The sequence below is a fragment of the Haemaphysalis longicornis genome, unplaced genomic scaffold (assembly GCF_048455015.1).
Source record: "Haemaphysalis longicornis isolate Haplotype H1 unplaced genomic scaffold, Haemaphysalis longicornis Haplotype H1 scaffold_12, whole genome shotgun sequence".
NCBI lineage: Eukaryota > Metazoa > Arthropoda > Arachnida > Ixodida > Ixodidae > Haemaphysalis > Haemaphysalis longicornis.
This window is the reverse complement of record NW_027526225.1, coordinates 41,773,365-41,790,474: the sequence shown is the minus strand read 5'-3', so window position 1 is coordinate 41,790,474 and position 17,110 is coordinate 41,773,365. Positions and strand designations below refer to the sequence as shown.

The 17,110-nt window shown below is 45.1% G+C and overlaps 1 non-coding gene across 1 annotated transcript; it reads right to left on the bottom strand.

Annotated features, from left to right (window-relative positions):
* Nucleotides 1–895: 895 nt before the first annotated feature.
* Trnap-cgg (transfer RNA proline (anticodon CGG)) lies at nucleotides 896–970 on the bottom strand. Its single transcript is given in 2 exon segments — nucleotides 896–930; nucleotides 934–970. It is a non-coding gene; the product is annotated as a tRNA-Pro (tRNA).
* Between the last annotated feature and the right edge of the window lie 16,140 nt (nucleotides 971–17,110).

Genomic DNA, 17,110 nt, shown 5'->3' with positions numbered 1-17,110 from the left:
ATTCTGCGCTATGCTCGTACAAGACGGCCCCAAGATCTTTGTCTGCTACGTAGACGACTGTTTTTGTGTGATCCACCGCCGAGACGTAATGCCTTTATTTGAGCATCTAAACTCTTGTGTTCCAAGCATCCAGTTCACCACGGAACAAGAAAATAATGGACAGATCGCCTTCCTCGACATACTTGTGAGATGGTCGGCCAAAGGATTTACAACCAGTGTGTATCGAAAGCCGACCCACACGGGTATACCTGGGTTTCGACTCTGCGCATCCTATAGGCCAAAAACGCTCTGTCGCCGCTGCACTCTTCTCACGCGCATCACGAATCTGCTCTGAGCCTGGTCTGTGCAAGCAAGAGCTAGCCGTGGTAAGGAAGGACCTTTGCAGCAACGGCTACCCTTCAAAGCTTGTGAGGACGCAACAATTGCGGGCTTCAGTGTCCTCCCCCGAAAGGGTTCCTGAAGAATACAGGCAAAACTGCGCTGCCGTCCCCTACACGCAAGGCATCAGTGAAGCTCTTGCAAGGGTGTTTGGCACATATGGCGTTAAAATTGCACACGTGCCAACGAACAGGCTTAATCAGAAGCTGGTATGCGTGAAAGACCCTTTAGAAAAATCAAGATTCCCAGAGTTGCCTACAAAATTCCATGCAAGGATTGCAACGCATCCTACATAGGTAAAATCGAGATCATGACGGAATCCTGTCTGGCCGGAAGGGTACATTAGAAACGAAAAAGAGACGCCGACCAGTCCAAACAAAACGTACTGACGTTTCGGCTTCCAGCACGGAAGCCTTGTTGTGTGAAGGAAAGTTTGACATCCACCTAAATGCAGCCATACGGCTGCAAATGAAAGCTATACAGCTTTCTCAGAAACTTCGAAGTTGAAGAAAAATACGTCCTGGTCCAGGATTCGAACCCGGGACCACTGCTTTAACCGGAGCAGTCGCTCTACCAACTGAGCTAACCAGGAGGCTAGTCGTTAGTAGCGCGAAAGCAAATTGATCAACAACTCGAAGTGAGGACAGGTGTTAATCGACCAGATTTAGGGGAAATCCCCAAGGTGGAGTAAGTTTCTGTGAAGGAAAGTTTGCAGCCGTATGGCTGCATTTAGGTGGATGTCAAACTTTCCTTCACAGAAACTTACTCCACCTTGGGGATTTCCCCTAAATCTGGTCGATTAAGCCTTGTTCACAATAAATGCATCACCAGAAGTGGGTCGTTTAAGTGGGCTTGAATAATGGCTGCAAAGAGCGTGCGTAGATCGGGTTTAGATTTCAGTCGTTACGATTGACCGTGTTAGATGTGGTCTGAATGATTAGCGATTCCAGATGTAGCCGTGATGCGGTCACTTTTTCTGTAGCGACGATTCTTGCATTGTCCCAATCAATTTTGTGGTCATTCACGACGACGTGTTCGGCTAAAGCATTGTTGCGGATGCTTTTATTCTTTACGTTACATGCATGCTGCTGCAGACGATTCTTATAATTTCCTGATTCCCTGATATACACGCCGCTGCAGTCTGCACAAGGTATCTCGTATACCACACCGGGGAAGCGCTCCTTGGGCAAGCGGTCCTTGACTCTCACGAGCTCACGGCGCATCTTTTTGGCTGGAACGTGGGCCACCTGTCGAAGTTCCTGCACCAAGTTATGGCTCCGCTTGTCGGTAAAGGGACCACTCACGTTCGTAATTCTTTCGATTTTGTCGAGAAGACTCGCAACACCGTGATCGAGACAGACGACTTGATGGTGTCCTTCGACGTGAAGTCCCTTTTCACGAGCATTCCGATTGACCTGGCTGTCAACGTATGCACCGCTGCTCTCGAGGCTGATGAGACGTTGCCCGGGAGATCACCGATGGATGTGCCAGAGCTACGCAGGCTTCTAGATTTTTGCCTGAACAATATGTACTTCGTCTTTATGGGCCATTTTTACAAGCAAAGGCAGGGGACTCCAATGGGTGCCGCTATTTCGGTCACGGCGGCGAACCTGACCATGGAAGCGCTGGAAGCACGCGTGCTAGCCTCCTTTGCCCCTCAACCAAAAGTGTTCTTGCGTTATGTCGACGATTGTTTCTGCGTCGTTCAGAAAAACGCGGCGAACAGCTTGCTGGCCCACCTCAGCAGTATGGAACGTGCCATTCAGTTCACGTCAGAAGAGGAGGCCGATGGCAAACTTCCCTTCCTGGACGTCCTCGTGTCTCGGCAGGGCCAGAGGCTACGTTTCAGCGTATACCGCAAGGAAACGCACACAGGCCGCTACCTGAACTTCAACTCCGTGCACCCCGCTTCCCACAAGAGGGCTGTTGTTGGCACGCTACTGCAGCGTGCGAAAAGATTGTGCTCGAAGCCCGAGGATGCGGCGATGGACACGGCAAAGGGGTGGGACGACCTGGCTAGCTGCGGTTACCCGAGGCACTTTATAAATGCAACGGAAAGCCAACTGACCCGACGGGGACAGCTGGACGTGCCTCCTGCCCCGATGAAGCGAGCTCCTGTGCCCTACTTTCAAGGAACAAGTGAATGTTTGGCACGTGTCCTACGGGAATGTGACGTGCAGGTGGCCCACGTTCCAGCCAAAAAGATGCGCCATGAGCTCGTGAGAGTCAAGGACCGCTTGCCCAAGGAGCGCTTCCCCGGTGTGGTATACGAGATACCTTGTGCAGACTGCAGCGGCGTGTATATCGGGGAATCAGGAAATTATAAGAATCGTCTGCAGAAGCATGCTCGTCACGCAAAGAATAAAAGCATCCGCAACAATGCTTTAGCCAAACACGCCGTTGTGAGTGACCACAAGATTGATTGGGACAATGCAAGAATCGTCGCTACAGAAAAAGTGACCGCATCACGGCTACATCTGGAATCACTAATCATTCAGACCACATCTAACACAGTCCATCGTAACGACTGAAATCTAAACCCGATCTACGCACGCTCTTTGCAGCCATTATTCAAGCCCACTTAAACGACCCACTTCTGGTGATGCATTTATTGTGAACAAGGCTTCCGTGCTGGAAGCCGAAACGTCAGTACGTTTTGTTTGGACTGGTCGGCGTCTCTATTTCGTTCCTAATCCTACGTAGGTGAAACTGGAAATTTTTAAAAGAATTCAATAGCACCAGAACGATGTCAAAAAAAGGCAATGCAAGCTGAAATGCCTTGGCGGATCATCACCTGGCTACTGACCACGTCATCGATTTGGATTCCGCAACTATAATCACATCAGAGAAGCGCCTGTCGACACGACTACTTTTAGAATCAGTGCATATTCAACCAACTAAAAGCGTGATTAACCGGTCGCGGGGTAATCTCCCTGAGATATACATGCACACTCTGCGCCACCGAACCTATAAATAATCGCGACCTTTCACCCCGTTTCATTGTGATGAAGGGACCAGTAGGGGCCCCAAAACGTCTTTATTTGTTTATTTGTTTTTGACCAGGCGAGTGCCTGCTTGTATTTCATCAATAACTCACCCTCCCCTGACGAGTTTTCGTCGAACCTTGGACTCTGTTAGGTGTAAGTGGGTTTACACAGCCAACTTGTGGGGATGTACATAAGCTCTTAACAAATGAGCTGCGTGGTGGCTATGCACTAGCCATGGTTTTTATTAGTTGCCTTGATGAATATGATCTTCTGTCGCAGTGTTTTAGGTAGCTCACTCGCACATTATTCCTTTGTTTTTAGGACATTGTGGAGTGTCCAATGATTTTTCGTTTTATTTCTGATTTTTATTGCAACTGTAAATATATCAGGAGTCCCGTAATGAGTTTCTGGCAGTAATAGAGCACTAATGTGTGCATGAAGGCAGCCTATATAAAAAAATTGGCTGCCTTGCTTTTGCTCAGAGGGGCCATGCAGACAACACACAAGTTTCGTTCATTCGACAGATTGCCTCGTTAGAATCATACTGACACCATTTTTAACGCGCACTTCACTCGAATAAGCTATATAATTAGGAAAAATGGAATGGCCATGCGACGCACTAGCTCATTTCCCACAGCAGTATCTATGATGTCATATGTCCCCAGCTGTACGATTGGCTGAGGCCAGCAAAAGCAAACGCAAATGGGGCAGGCCTTATAAACATACCGAATGAGCTATTTGCGCTTAAATGTAATGCATATTCATTTTACAGCCGTAAAAATGGTGCAGTAAACAATGAAAGTTACGAAAATACGCGTAAACATACAAGTATCGATGTGCACTGTTGTTGGTACGGCGTGCACTATGCTTGTTTTAGCTGGACAGCACTACGCCGCTTTGGAGTTGGCTTGCACGGCACTGGCCGATTGGCATAGGCGATGTTGTCTTACGTGACCCTGTTTGTCGAGGATACCCCATGTTTCACAAAACCATTACTTTCTACAGTAACGAAAACAAGCCAGGTGCAGACGCAATCAAAAACAAAGCAATGGCAAACAACGGTTCGTGGATGAGTATGGTAGCTCCACCTGGGAGGACTGATGGCTAGCAAGGCTGCAGACCCGAGTGACGCAGTAGTTTGTTTGATTACACGCACTTATGGCTTCATTGCTGACATCCCAAAAACACACGATATGGTGGCAGAATGAGACTTTTAACCTAAATTAATTTCTCAGTGAATGCAGCATCATTTGCTGCCGGTCACGTGGTGGGGGCACTTATAAAACAGGAAATATGTCGAACGAAACGAAATTCTATGTTGTCCCAATGGCCCCTTTAATGCACTGTATTGTATTTTTGGTTGCTGTAGTGATGTCACCATGAAGGAACCGCAGTAGACAAAGTTAATGTCAGCGCTTTACCATGCATTTTTTTGTGTTTGATGGAAACAAATATAATACTCTAACCAAGGACTTTATCCAAAGCGTTCCCCGTTTCGGAACCTACTTGGCTCCGTCATTAGAACTGTCTATGTTTGACCAAGAGTAATACAGTCTACGCCAGTTACAACGGACCCTCTGAATCCAGAAAAAAACGTCCGCTGTAGCCGAAGTATGCAGTATCCGACGTGGGGGGGGGGGGGGGGGGGGGGGCTATGAGCCCTACAGTGGGTACTTTGACCGATATTGCATGCATAGTACATACACTTTGTTCTTTCTACATGCCTGCAGCACCTCTGCACAGTGTTCGCGCGAGGGCAAAGAATCGCGTGAACACCGTTTCCAAAACTTAGCACCGGCACTTCGAAAAGGCCTAGCGCATGTGGTCAAGCGTGTAAAGACGCAAGATGAGCTGAGCAAATAAAGCAAGAATATAACTAGGCGCAATTAAAAACCAGCTATAAAACATCAGTCGTGCCCATCAGCATTGGCGAGGCTCTTTTAAATCCCCTCACGACGAGGAAGGTTTTCCCGAAACCGTTCGTCAAACAAATCGGATCGCTGCCTGACGTTCCCTCAAGGCAGATTCCACATTTTTAGCGATTTTATTCTGGTCATTGAAACAGATGTAATGAAATAATCTGATGACGGTCAGCTGTAAAATCGAAAGTTAGACCAGTTGGACTGCGCACGGTTACCGGCAGATTGCACACAATGGATGGGGAACAACCCCTACTTGAGGCATTTCTTACCTTTTTCACCGAACGGAACGGGAACGGTGCATGCGTGGGAATAATAAAAGCCGAACTTCACTGAACCCAAGTTTTTTATTACATAAAAAAACTGACGAGGGCAGACTTGCCTCCGAGTGCACCACTTCGAGTATTCGATTGCCCTGTGTTCAATCTCACCGGAGTCGCGTTTATCCGCAGCGGCCTTGTTCTTGACGGTACAGCGGACACTGTGCTTAGGCCTGTACTTCTGGTGATGTCACCCTGTTTTTCCTCGTGTTCAACAGCGTTAATTACGATTAATTTACCCGACAGTGAAATCAGCTACCCTGCCGCTCATGCCGCTGGTCGCACAAAAAAAAAAGCCACTGGCTTGGCTTGGCTACGCCAACGACCCGGCTGCCAGCAATGTTGCCAGACATAATAGTTTTCTTGCGAAAATAAATGAAAAAGCACACCGGGCGCCGTCCCCGCGGAAGTCCGCTATAAACGTTCAGTCGAAACAATTTTCGCCTAACATTTAGTCTGTTGTAGCCGATAGTCTGCTCTAGCCGGGTCCGTTGTGAGCGGAGTGGACTCCATTTAAAATGCATGGGTACCAGACAAACCAACAGAAATGGTCTGTTGTAACCGAAAGTCCGTTGTTGCCGGATCCACTGTAACGAGCGCAGACCGTAGTTCTACATATAAACAATTTTTTTGTTTGCTGCAGCGGATCAGAGGCTAGGGCACAAATAGGGGGTAGGACAGCTAGATATCTGTTCATCTTTCGCCGGCTTGCTTGGGTGTGACAACTGTATCTAGTTGTCAATTCCAATTTGTTGTGGTCAGTTTTTCTCAACTAAATTGTAGCTTTTTTAAAGTATATGGTATGTTTTTGTGGGCCTAAAGGGTTGCCTCATTGCATGTTTGGCCTATGTAGCGTTGAAAGCGGATATTTTGCTTCAAAGTGGAATGTCGGCCTAGCATCATGGTCCTTTGGTTGCTGCTCACTTTCATTCATGCCATTATTTTTTATATTATCACTTAAAATTAAAAGTTAACCAATCTGCTGTCATTTTAATTTTGTCACCTGCTTTATACTTTCTTTTTTTTCAACTGTCTGTAAGGAGTGACAATTCGTCTTTTTATGATACCAAGGCATCGGACTGTGCTAGTTGGTACATGTTTGAATGGATGAAAAACCAGCGGAAAACACAGGGTACGGAAGAGAACGACGGGATAAGCTTGTCCCGTTGTTCTCTTTTAACTGTGTCCTGTGTTTACCGCTGGTTTTTCATCCATTCAATTTTCATGAATTTGTTGAACAGTGATCAGTTTAAGTGCTCAAGCAATTTTTGGCTTGAAGGTTCCCTGTAGCATTTATATAAGTGCTCTCTGCTCTTTTTTTACCCAAGACCTAATGAGATTGTCTTTTGTAGACATGAAGTTGAAATAAATGTTTGTTTGCATTGCTTTGCATATTTTGAAAGAATTGCTTGCTCACTTTCTTTCAACCCTGTTTCTTAATCCTGCTTAAAGCATTTTTCCATGTTTATTTTTTTTCAGAACCAGGAAGCGTGCTCATCCTCGGTTCTTGCTGAAGCACCAGTATCTGTACTTCACACGTGAGCTTTGAACACGCAGTAATTATGGTATGAAACATTTTACCAGTATTAGCTTGCTTTGTAGATGTCAAAGCTCTCGACAGTGTAGTACATTGTCTGGTGTAGTGCACAATCTCTCTATAACAGCACCCGCTGGGTGCTGTTGTAGAGAATAATTTTGTGGCTATAATACTTGAGATTATTTTAAAATGTACATCAAATACTAGTAAGAATAGCTCTCTAAATTGGTGGCCATTTTCCTGGTGGAGGCAGAAAGTGAAAATGCCCATGTGTGGAGATTTAAGTCCACAATAAATATCCCAAAGTTGCCAAAGCTAATCCAGAGCCCTCCTCGTGGTGCACTTAATATCCCATGTGCAGCTTTGTGTAAAAACAGCCAGAAATGTATGATCAATTTAAATTGATTTTAATGTTTCTAAATGCAAGTATTCTAAGTTTAAGCTGCCTTATTTAGTAAAATATTTTCTAACAATTGCATAGCTAAAAAGCTTTCATTGGTTATGCACCTTCTCAGCGAAACAAAAATGTCATTAAGAAAAGCAGAAAAAACCTAACTATGGAAAGTAGCAACACTAAAGCTACTAATAAAAAGATGCTAAACGTTTTATCGATAATATTGCTGATTTTACTTCTAGTCAACTCTAAAAAGGGCTATAGACGGGTTTGATGGTTCCCATGACGCACCTCGTAATACTAGACGAAACTAATGGGCACTGGCTGTTGGCTTTTCATTTGCAGCATCGAAAAATGACCCCACACCCACCAGCAGGGACATAATGCAAGGCACCATGCACAAGCTAGACTCATGACAAAATACTGCTATAACAACAATGTCATCACATTTCAACCAGGGAACTCATATGCATTGTTCTGTGATGTTTACAGTTCTTGGTATTGCTATGTGGGGTCATTTTTCATGAAGCAAAAAGAATAATGTAAAATAAAATAAGTGGCAGTGGGGACCCAACTTTTATGGGTAGAATAAAGCCACAGTAAGTAGGGAAGTATACATATTGTATTTGGTCTGCCTTAATATTGAGCTTTTCTGTTCAGCTCAAGAATAAGGCACTAAACATTGCGAGTAGCTACCGTGATTGGAAGTTTGATGCAGTGCTGAGAAGCCAAGGGTTTTAAGGTTCGAAGAACTTTTGTGCAGTTGATCTGTTGCACGCCTACTTGCTTTCACTGCATAACATCTTTATGCTGTGCAGTGAAGCTCGAAGGATGTGCGCTGCAGTTTAGCAAAATGAACATAAAATTGAATTTTTAACACCGTTTCGAATAATCAACATCCTCTAATGATACAACTTCTGTACTGCGATTTGGCTGTAATATTAGACTTTATAAATGGATGTTTCAAAAATCGGTGGGTCAAAAAGTTCAAGTAAATTATCAGCTGACATTGAGCTTTAATGGAATGTCTCATAGAACGGAGCTTGGAAAGCACGAATGTTTCATACCGTAATTGTGTGTCATACTGTGCCATATGTGGCTGCACACCTGCAGCGCCATTTGTGAACCGAGGATGATGCACCCTTTTTGTACCCCTTTAGGTGGGTGCTTTTGCAGGAAAAGCTCCTACCTATGATATTTTGGGCAGAAAAGGGTGCTCCTGCGGCGAAAGAATCCAAGCACCCTAAAGGGTGGGCTTGGATTCTGGCGGTACTTGTCCGTGCTAAGCGCATGATATGGTTCGGACATTCCAAGCTCTAGCCCGCCGAACGCAAAGTAATGCCTTGACTCCAACGCGAGTGCTTTTAATAACAACTTTGATGACACCACTGTTGAGAATCAGTTGAAACGGAGCAGGCGACGCACGTCGGTGTTATATTTTTCTTCGGCGTGCGGCCACAGTGGCACGAGCCGCGCGATCAGCCATGTTGTGGCTATTTCAGTGTTGCCAAACGAAGAAATTGACAGCTAAACTTTTCAATGAATACTGGCTATAGGATGGGTCAAAGATAAATGTTCTTTATAATTCAGACTGCTGTGTCCACCTCATTGCATTCGGAGGGAAGGAAGTTCATAATTGCTTGTATCTTAATATTTGGTATGTGCTTGGCTGTAAAGTTTTAAGGGAAGTTGCCAAAATGTTTATTAATAGACACCTCAATCATAGTTTATGGTTGTGAATTAGTTTTAGTCTCAGGATTCATGCACAGAATTTTGCAAACATTCTTGTTTCTTTTTTTTGTGTTGCAACATTTACTGTCGATTGTAAAAGTTTGTCCGGAAAACGTGGTTTCATTCGGCTTGAGTCTCAAGATTTTTGACACAAAAGAAATTTTGCAATTTATGGTCAATAGAACTTATAAATGTGATTGTCTGCCTTTTAAAAAAGTTGTGACGACAAATACCAATACAAGTTCTCTACGGGTGCACATCACATGGGATATTGTTTTTGGAAGCTACCACCAGAAAACATGATTGCAATTGCAGTGGGGGTCCAGTTCTGTCTAGTTGTATCACTTGAATGCTAATGTGTAGTGAGCACACTGATAACGGTTTTCAGTGGTCCCTCTAGTGCACCAATGTTGTGATCGTCACGAGCATGAAATTGTAAAGTTCTATTATTTCTTCTTTTTTGGTTCAGACTACTACGTTTTTTTTGTGTGTGTCATGTCAAGTTAACCGATATTTCAAGATATCCGAGTTTGATGCCACGAGGGATCACTGTATATATAACTTAAAATTGTGCCATTAGTCATAAATTGCCGCATTTCATTTACTTACAGAGCCTCCAGACATACACCTGTCGCCATGAATTGCATTAGGACACCATGGTGATAGGTCGCAAGCCTCCAAGGCTATGGTGATGACATGCGCAACACCATGGTACTGCGCATGCCATCACCTTTAAATAACGGTGTGAGGATGCTCAACACCCTTTATTTAGGGTGTTGAGCGTCCTCACCACCCTTTAAGGGTGTTGAGCGTCCTCACCACCCTTTAAGGGTGTTGAGCATCCTCAACACCTTTTTTTTGTTCTTACACCCTTTTTTCGTCCGTACACCCTTTTTTTGCGAAAGCACCTTTTAAAGGTGTTAGCCATGGGACAAGGATTTTACACCCTTTTCGGCCAAAAAGGGTGTAAAAAAGTTTAGTATGAAGAACAGAACAATCATTTCCACTGCAGCACGCCGTACTCCCCTGAAATTGTATAGTAGTGCCAGCTCTTTTTTCGTTGTTGTTTTAGTTTTTGGTTTGCCTAATTGCTGTACTTCATCCCTAGAACCACACAGTGAGACAGGTTTTATCCCGTCCCGGGGGCAATTCAGATTCTTGTTTCTCGTTTTTGTAATTTACGGCACCCAAAGAAGAGCGGGAGATTTCTCTGTGGATAGAGAAGTGACGTCATTGTTCAAGAACTCGTGGTCCTGGCTAGCACTCGAATCTATTCTTATTTGGATTCCGTGCCACGGTGGCAGCATAAAGTTTCATTGCATCCTTTACTGGTGCGTGCGCTGTAAGATGTACCACTGCGTACGCCTTGTGGATCGATTTGAGAATACGTGTCAAATATTCTGTGAGACTCCTTGCAGCGTAAAACACAAAGAAAGTTGTGTACTTATAAAAAAAATACATTTATTGGCAAAATCTACGTTGAGCTTTCGCCTTGCCTACAAAGAAGTAACTGCTGCATGTGAATATGAAAAACGATTCGTCATTTCTGGGTCACAGCCATGTATACCTATTATGTCTCAGGTTTTCTGAGGTATTCTTGAGCCATCTTATTCGCATGCAAGTTCAGTTACAATTTAAAAATTCCGCCGCAACAGAATAATTGAAACCGTGCATGAACAGAAACCGCGAAGCTTCAAACACGATCTCTGGACATGTAAAAGAGTGACAATATGCCATTAATGGTCATCGGTGAACCCTAAACAACCTAGAAAAAAAGAAACACGCTTTTGATTAGCGTTGTCCTATGAATAATATTTTGTAATTACGACTGCTTGTTTTACCAGAAGGTGCAAAGACATTCGAATCACTTTTCTTTCAGAATACAATTGTTATGGTCAGAACCACAGCTACCACTAGTGACTGCTTTCTTGCAGTGTTGCAGCTCAACACTGCAAGTTAGCTTTTATTTCATGTTGATTAACATAATAGCAAAGGGTAGAGAAGAAAATGTACATACCACTATCACGCAAGGTCCGAAAACCTTGCACAAGAGTCGGCAGTACATATCGGGAGCATTGTATGTACAAATTTGTATAACATTGCATGAATCTATCAGAGTAAAAGAAAGCTTTCTTAGCTACATCCTTTAAACGGATACCCCAAGCTACTTCAGGAACTTGCGACCAGAGCAGCAATGATGGAACGTAGGTCACAATCGTCCTATATAACGCACGCTGCAATGGTTCCAGCTAATCATGTCCCTTTAATAACAGGCCCCCTAATGAGGCCACTGGTGCAACAAGAACCGTTTAGAGGTAAAAGCAAGCCAAACACAATTTGGACTGACCCCCGCAGGTGACTGTACGGGGTCCAGAGCAACCAACGCAGGACACGGAGTACCCCAAGGTCACCTGTGGGCTGTGTAACTCAACGTATGAATATTAACCGGATCCAACTAGTGACACGACAAAAATTGGCCCACACCACGGGTCTCAACAAAGTGTCTGCAAGGATCGAATAGATTCGCACTGGCGGCAGAGAAACTGTAAAAGGTTAAATTTCTGCAACAGGTTAGTGCTGCCTGTACAAGCTTTGTTTCGCGAAGGATCCATGGTTTTGGGGTGAGTTTGATTGGAACACTGCATCTATTTTCTCGACAGCAACACAAAACAATGCTCCGATACATATTCTAGCTTAACATCCACCAATGGCTTCCGGTTTTGTCTTATTCCGCAAATGTTATAATTGTGCAATAAAAACTTAGAGCCACACCCACGCAAAGGAACGAGGATCATTAAGAATCTTTAGAGAGAGAAGGTCGTTCAAATTTACCCACCCGTTCAAGAGCGACAGCCTGAATTAACCTCATAGGAACACGGAATGATCGATACACGTAATGAGAACTGGGCTTAATTATTTTTCTTTCTCTTATTTTCGGCCACATCACTAGTAACGGGAAAGAAAATGCATTCAAAGCTACGAAAGGGTTCTTGAAGGGAATAAATTACTGTCTCATGTGTGTTTTTGTTTTGGTGAGTTCAAGAATCTCAGCCTTTTTAATCAGTGACGATGCTTCCAATTTTCTCCCCCCGGAAGAATTTACACTCAGCGCCACAGGGGCACCGCACATTAATCCCCCCTTCCTCATTAGCATGCTGCTGGGTCCGTTCTTCCTAAAGCCCCTTGGCGATTCTTTTGGGAGTTCTCCGTATGCTGGCCATATTAACTTTCCTTTAGAGCTCTGACTCTTCTTGGTTAGTCTTATACGGGGTTTTTCTTGTTCACGAAGCACAAGCTACAGTTAAGATATCGAAGGATTTTCAGCGCATTTTTTATGTATGAAGAACACTGTCACAGTTGCGAAGGGCTTCGGCGTTGCTGGAAAAGTTTCAAGTAAATAATGCAATCGTCATAATCTGCTAATGCATCTTTCTCATACCTCCCTCCGCCACTTCATGAAACACACTCGCTAACAGTTTTTACATGCTTGCTTGTGCGTAAAACTAAATAGATTGGAATATATTTATTGCATTGAATCCTCACGGAAAGTCTACTTTGGGTTCCGAGCACAGGTGTTGGTAAGTTCCACGTAGTCAATTTTGCTGCTTTTAAAGCAAAGCTTTTACCTCTACCCGCCAAGGGTTCTTTTGAGATTGTTGGTGTCAACAATAAACTCCCGCGAACAAATAAAAGAAATTTCTGGAGCCCCGCCAGGAATCTAACCTGAAACGATTAGAGTAACGGAGTGAGAGTCCGCTGTCTCGCCGATGGAGCTACGCGCCCATGCGGAGACGTGGAAGACAGGCAGTGGAGTCACCAAGCATATCTGCGGGTTTAGCCACTACGTTCTCGCTGAATGTCACGTGATAGCTTCACGCGACCTCTCCGGCCGCTGTGCGCTCTGCCCACGGAACGTGTAGCAGCCGTGTGCGCGCCTTGCGCATACGCTAGGAGTTACAAAAATAAAAACAAGCTGACATCAATGCACGGCATCTCACTTCTCCTCCGTCTCAGCCGCCGGTCTCGTCACCTCCATCGGCGGCAGCAGAGCATGTATAGTTGGTCGTGCGGCAGAGGCGGAGAAGTGAGATAGTCTAACACCAGATTTGGGCTTCCTTTAATTTTATAAAAAAAGCATTTCCACCCATCTGCTTCACCAATTCAACTGAACGAACCACCGATCGTGAATCATGCATTGATTTGACCTTAGCAAAGAATATCTCTGTGAAGTAATAAAGGGTGTGGTTAAGTGCATTTTACTTGTCTCTGGTTTCGCTATTTGCAGAGCCACGTGAATGAATTTACGTGACATAGCATGGGCAATCGTTGTGGGTGTCGTTTACAGCTTTGTTTTTCAACCACATTCACAGGGTGAACTGGAGCGGATGTTTTTTTTTTTTAATTTTCGGGATTTTTATCGTTTCTCAACACCTGAAAACAAAAATGGTGTGGCCGTTTACGTCAGTGTCTAAATTCGCATGTGCTAAAAGAAACAACAGCGGTAGAAATTACGACACCAGACAGGCAAATCGAACAATGGCTGGCCAACTCAAAAGCGCCTTTCCTTTCCTCCTTGCCGCATGTTTCTTCCACTGCAGGGCTGCATTTTGCGGAGACCAAATATATATTTCCATCTGGGTGGCACATAGTCCATCAGGTTGTTGCAGCAGCTGAAAAAGTCCGTTCAATGCGCTAACAGCTTTGAAGCGAAGATTTCTGTCTCACTCAAGGCGTACATCGCGTCGTAACGTACTTCAGGAAAGTCAACTTTCGCTGACGACGATAACGACCGTGGTTGAAATGAGAGTGAAACAAACGCTTACCCTGATCGGAATCAAAGCTGAGCGTCTAGCGTTATGCAGTCGACGTCTCTCCGTTTGCTCCATCGCGTCGTCATCAAGGCAGCGTGGATTTGGAGAGTGGTACGTGGACGAGCAAAGGAGGGAAAAAAAAGATGCGCCCCTCCGTCCAACGACGATGATAGTAGAAGACGAAGTTTTTATTCTTGCGAAATAAAATGGCGAAGGCTCAAAGTCAAAGCTCAACGAGTCATAGTCGAAACCGTTTACGAGTCGAAGTCTAAACTCAGCCGGCATCCCAGGAATTCTTCCCAACAATGCTTCGCGTTCGACCATCGTCGTCGTGAGACGGAGGGGTGCAGGACATTTTTTAAAGGCGACAGTACAAATCAGGTCAACATGCATAGGGAAGGAAAAATGGAAGCTGAACACGAAAATACGAACCAGAACACAGAAAGAGCGCGATTTCTTACCTTGCAAATAAAATGACGCGTGCCTTAGGTACGAAATCAAACTTGTAAAGTGTGGCTTTCCAAATGTACTAATAGCATGTCATTATGTGACCCCAACGACCAGTATTCTCCAATTGTGCGTGTTCAGGTTCACAATTTTGTTTTCGCATTTTATTTGTCAACGACAATACAAGTGCCATCAGAAGTAACTGGAACACCTGATCTGTGGTCGCACCGCATAGGAGCGCCCTGTAGCTGCCCCGAAGGTAAACGAAAGGACGAGAACACGCTTGCGCGCCTGCCAACGGCGATAGCACGTCACCTCTCAAACCACTTCTTTTAACCTAGATACGAGCGTTTTCGCAGCGTTCTGCTCTCGGCGATGGCGCTGTATAGGATAGCGTAATCGTAGGATAGCGTAGAATCGCGTTATCGTCTAATACGATAACGCTATCGTGTTTCACGTATAAAGGTGAAATCTAAGCGTCGTTAAGTTTATAAGGTGAGTGAAGGGGGATATGGTATGGTATCATGATATGGACATTTATTTCTTACTGCAGCCCAACTAATGGGGAGGCGTGAAAGGGGAACCCTCATTCCTGTTCCTCATAAACGACAAAAAAGAATACGGAGCGTCGAGCGTCGGACGAAGGTATTCGCTTCGTCCCTCTTAACAGCGGAGCTTGTTTATAGGTTCCCACTTTCAGTCGGTGATGCCCGTTACGCCAGGCGAAGGTACCCCGGTGGGCCTTGAGATGGCGCCATCGCCTCTACGGCGGTTCCATCAGGAGCTCGACACCCATAGGGACCAGAAACAGGAATGCCCTTTGAGCCCAATACTGTTTGTGCTTTACATGGCAGGGTTAGAAGAAAATATGGAAGAAAATCAACTAGGGTTCACCCTACCGTATATTCTGCAAGGCGAAGTGGTAAAACAGCGTATCCAAGGAATCTTTCACACAGACGACATTGTTCTTTTAGTTGATAGCCAGACCGATATGCACCCGCCGCGGTGGCTCAGTGGCTAAGGCATTGCGCTGCTGAGCACGAGGTCGCGGGTTCGATTCCCGGCCGTGGCGGCCGCTTTTCTGATGGAGCCGAAAAGCAAAAACGCCCGTGTGTACGAGATTTCGGCGCACGATAAAGATCCCCAGGTGGTCAAAATTAATCCGGAGCCCTCCACTACGGCGCGCCTCATCGCCTGCGTTGCGTCGGCGCGTTAAACCCCACAACCAATCAATCAGACCGATATGCAACGGCCCATAAATATTACCCGCCAGGAAGCCACCGACCTAGGGTTACATTTTAGCGCAGAAAAATCTGGAATAATGTTTTTTTAATCCCACTACCACTGACGCAGTGTCTATCGAGCATGGCGAATTACCCAGAGTGAAGCAATATAAATATATGGGAGTGTGGATAAACGTAGGGCATAACTTTTTAAGAAGTCGCGAGGAGCAACTTCAGGGTAAGGGAAAGCGAAACGCATCTATAATGAAGCATTGAGCTCTGGGGGTGGTATAACATTTATGAAAGAGGGAGAGGAATGTGGAAAGGAGTAAAGGTTCCGGGTCTCACATTGGGAATGCTGTACTCTGCTTAAAATCAGACGTTCGGCCAGGCCATGAAGTGAACCAGAGAACAGTAGGCCGCTTGGCCTTGGGCGCGCACGGAAAAACAACTAACGAAGCAGTGCAGGGAGACGTGGACAGGGAGTCGTTTGAAGTTCGAGAAGCGCCGAGTACAATATATTTTGAAAGGGGGGTTGAGAACAATGGATCAACGTAGGTGGGCAGCTAAGGTTTTTAGGTACCTATACTTGAAAAACGTGGACACGCCATGGTTACGGAAGACTAGAGGGCTAACGGTGAAATACGGAAACAGCAATGGAGAACCCAAAACAGCGCAGGTAACCAAAAAAGAGGCAAGGCAGGTAGAAACGGATAAATGGAGAAACAAATGGAAGCTAAAACATCGTTAGAGATGCACAGGGCTGAGAAGTTGGACATCAGAAAGGAAAATTTCTACGATAATTGCCAGGGCAGGGCTTTGCTTTTTTGAGGCTAGAGCAGGTTGCTTGCGAACTAAGAGCTTTGTGGGGAAGTATTCACAAAATGATGGGGTATGCGTGTTTTGCGGAAAAGAAACAGAAATTATGCGGAACATAGTGTTAGAACGCGAGGGTATCCACCCAATTCTACCCTAGGGAAATATTCGGCTTCCAGATGCCCTAGGACTTAAGGGTAGCACAGGGGAAGTTAACTTTCAGGCGGTCGAGACAACGAAAAGAAGATTGGAATGCTGGTGGACGAAAAGCAGAGGGGAATAATGCCTAGGACACCTACTACCTGTAACAGGAAAAAAGTATTTCGTGCCTAATATGTTTTTTGTGCCTGCCCTAAGCAAAGGTAGTATTAAAGCAAGATTATAAAATATAGGCATATCAGCCCTTTTTTATAAGATGACACGTCATCACCCCGCTACCATGGGGAAAGCAATAGCAATCATCATCATCATCATCATTATGTCATCATCAGCATCAGCATCGCTGCAGTGCAAGATCTCGACATGCGGCGCGTCCACCTCCCGCCCA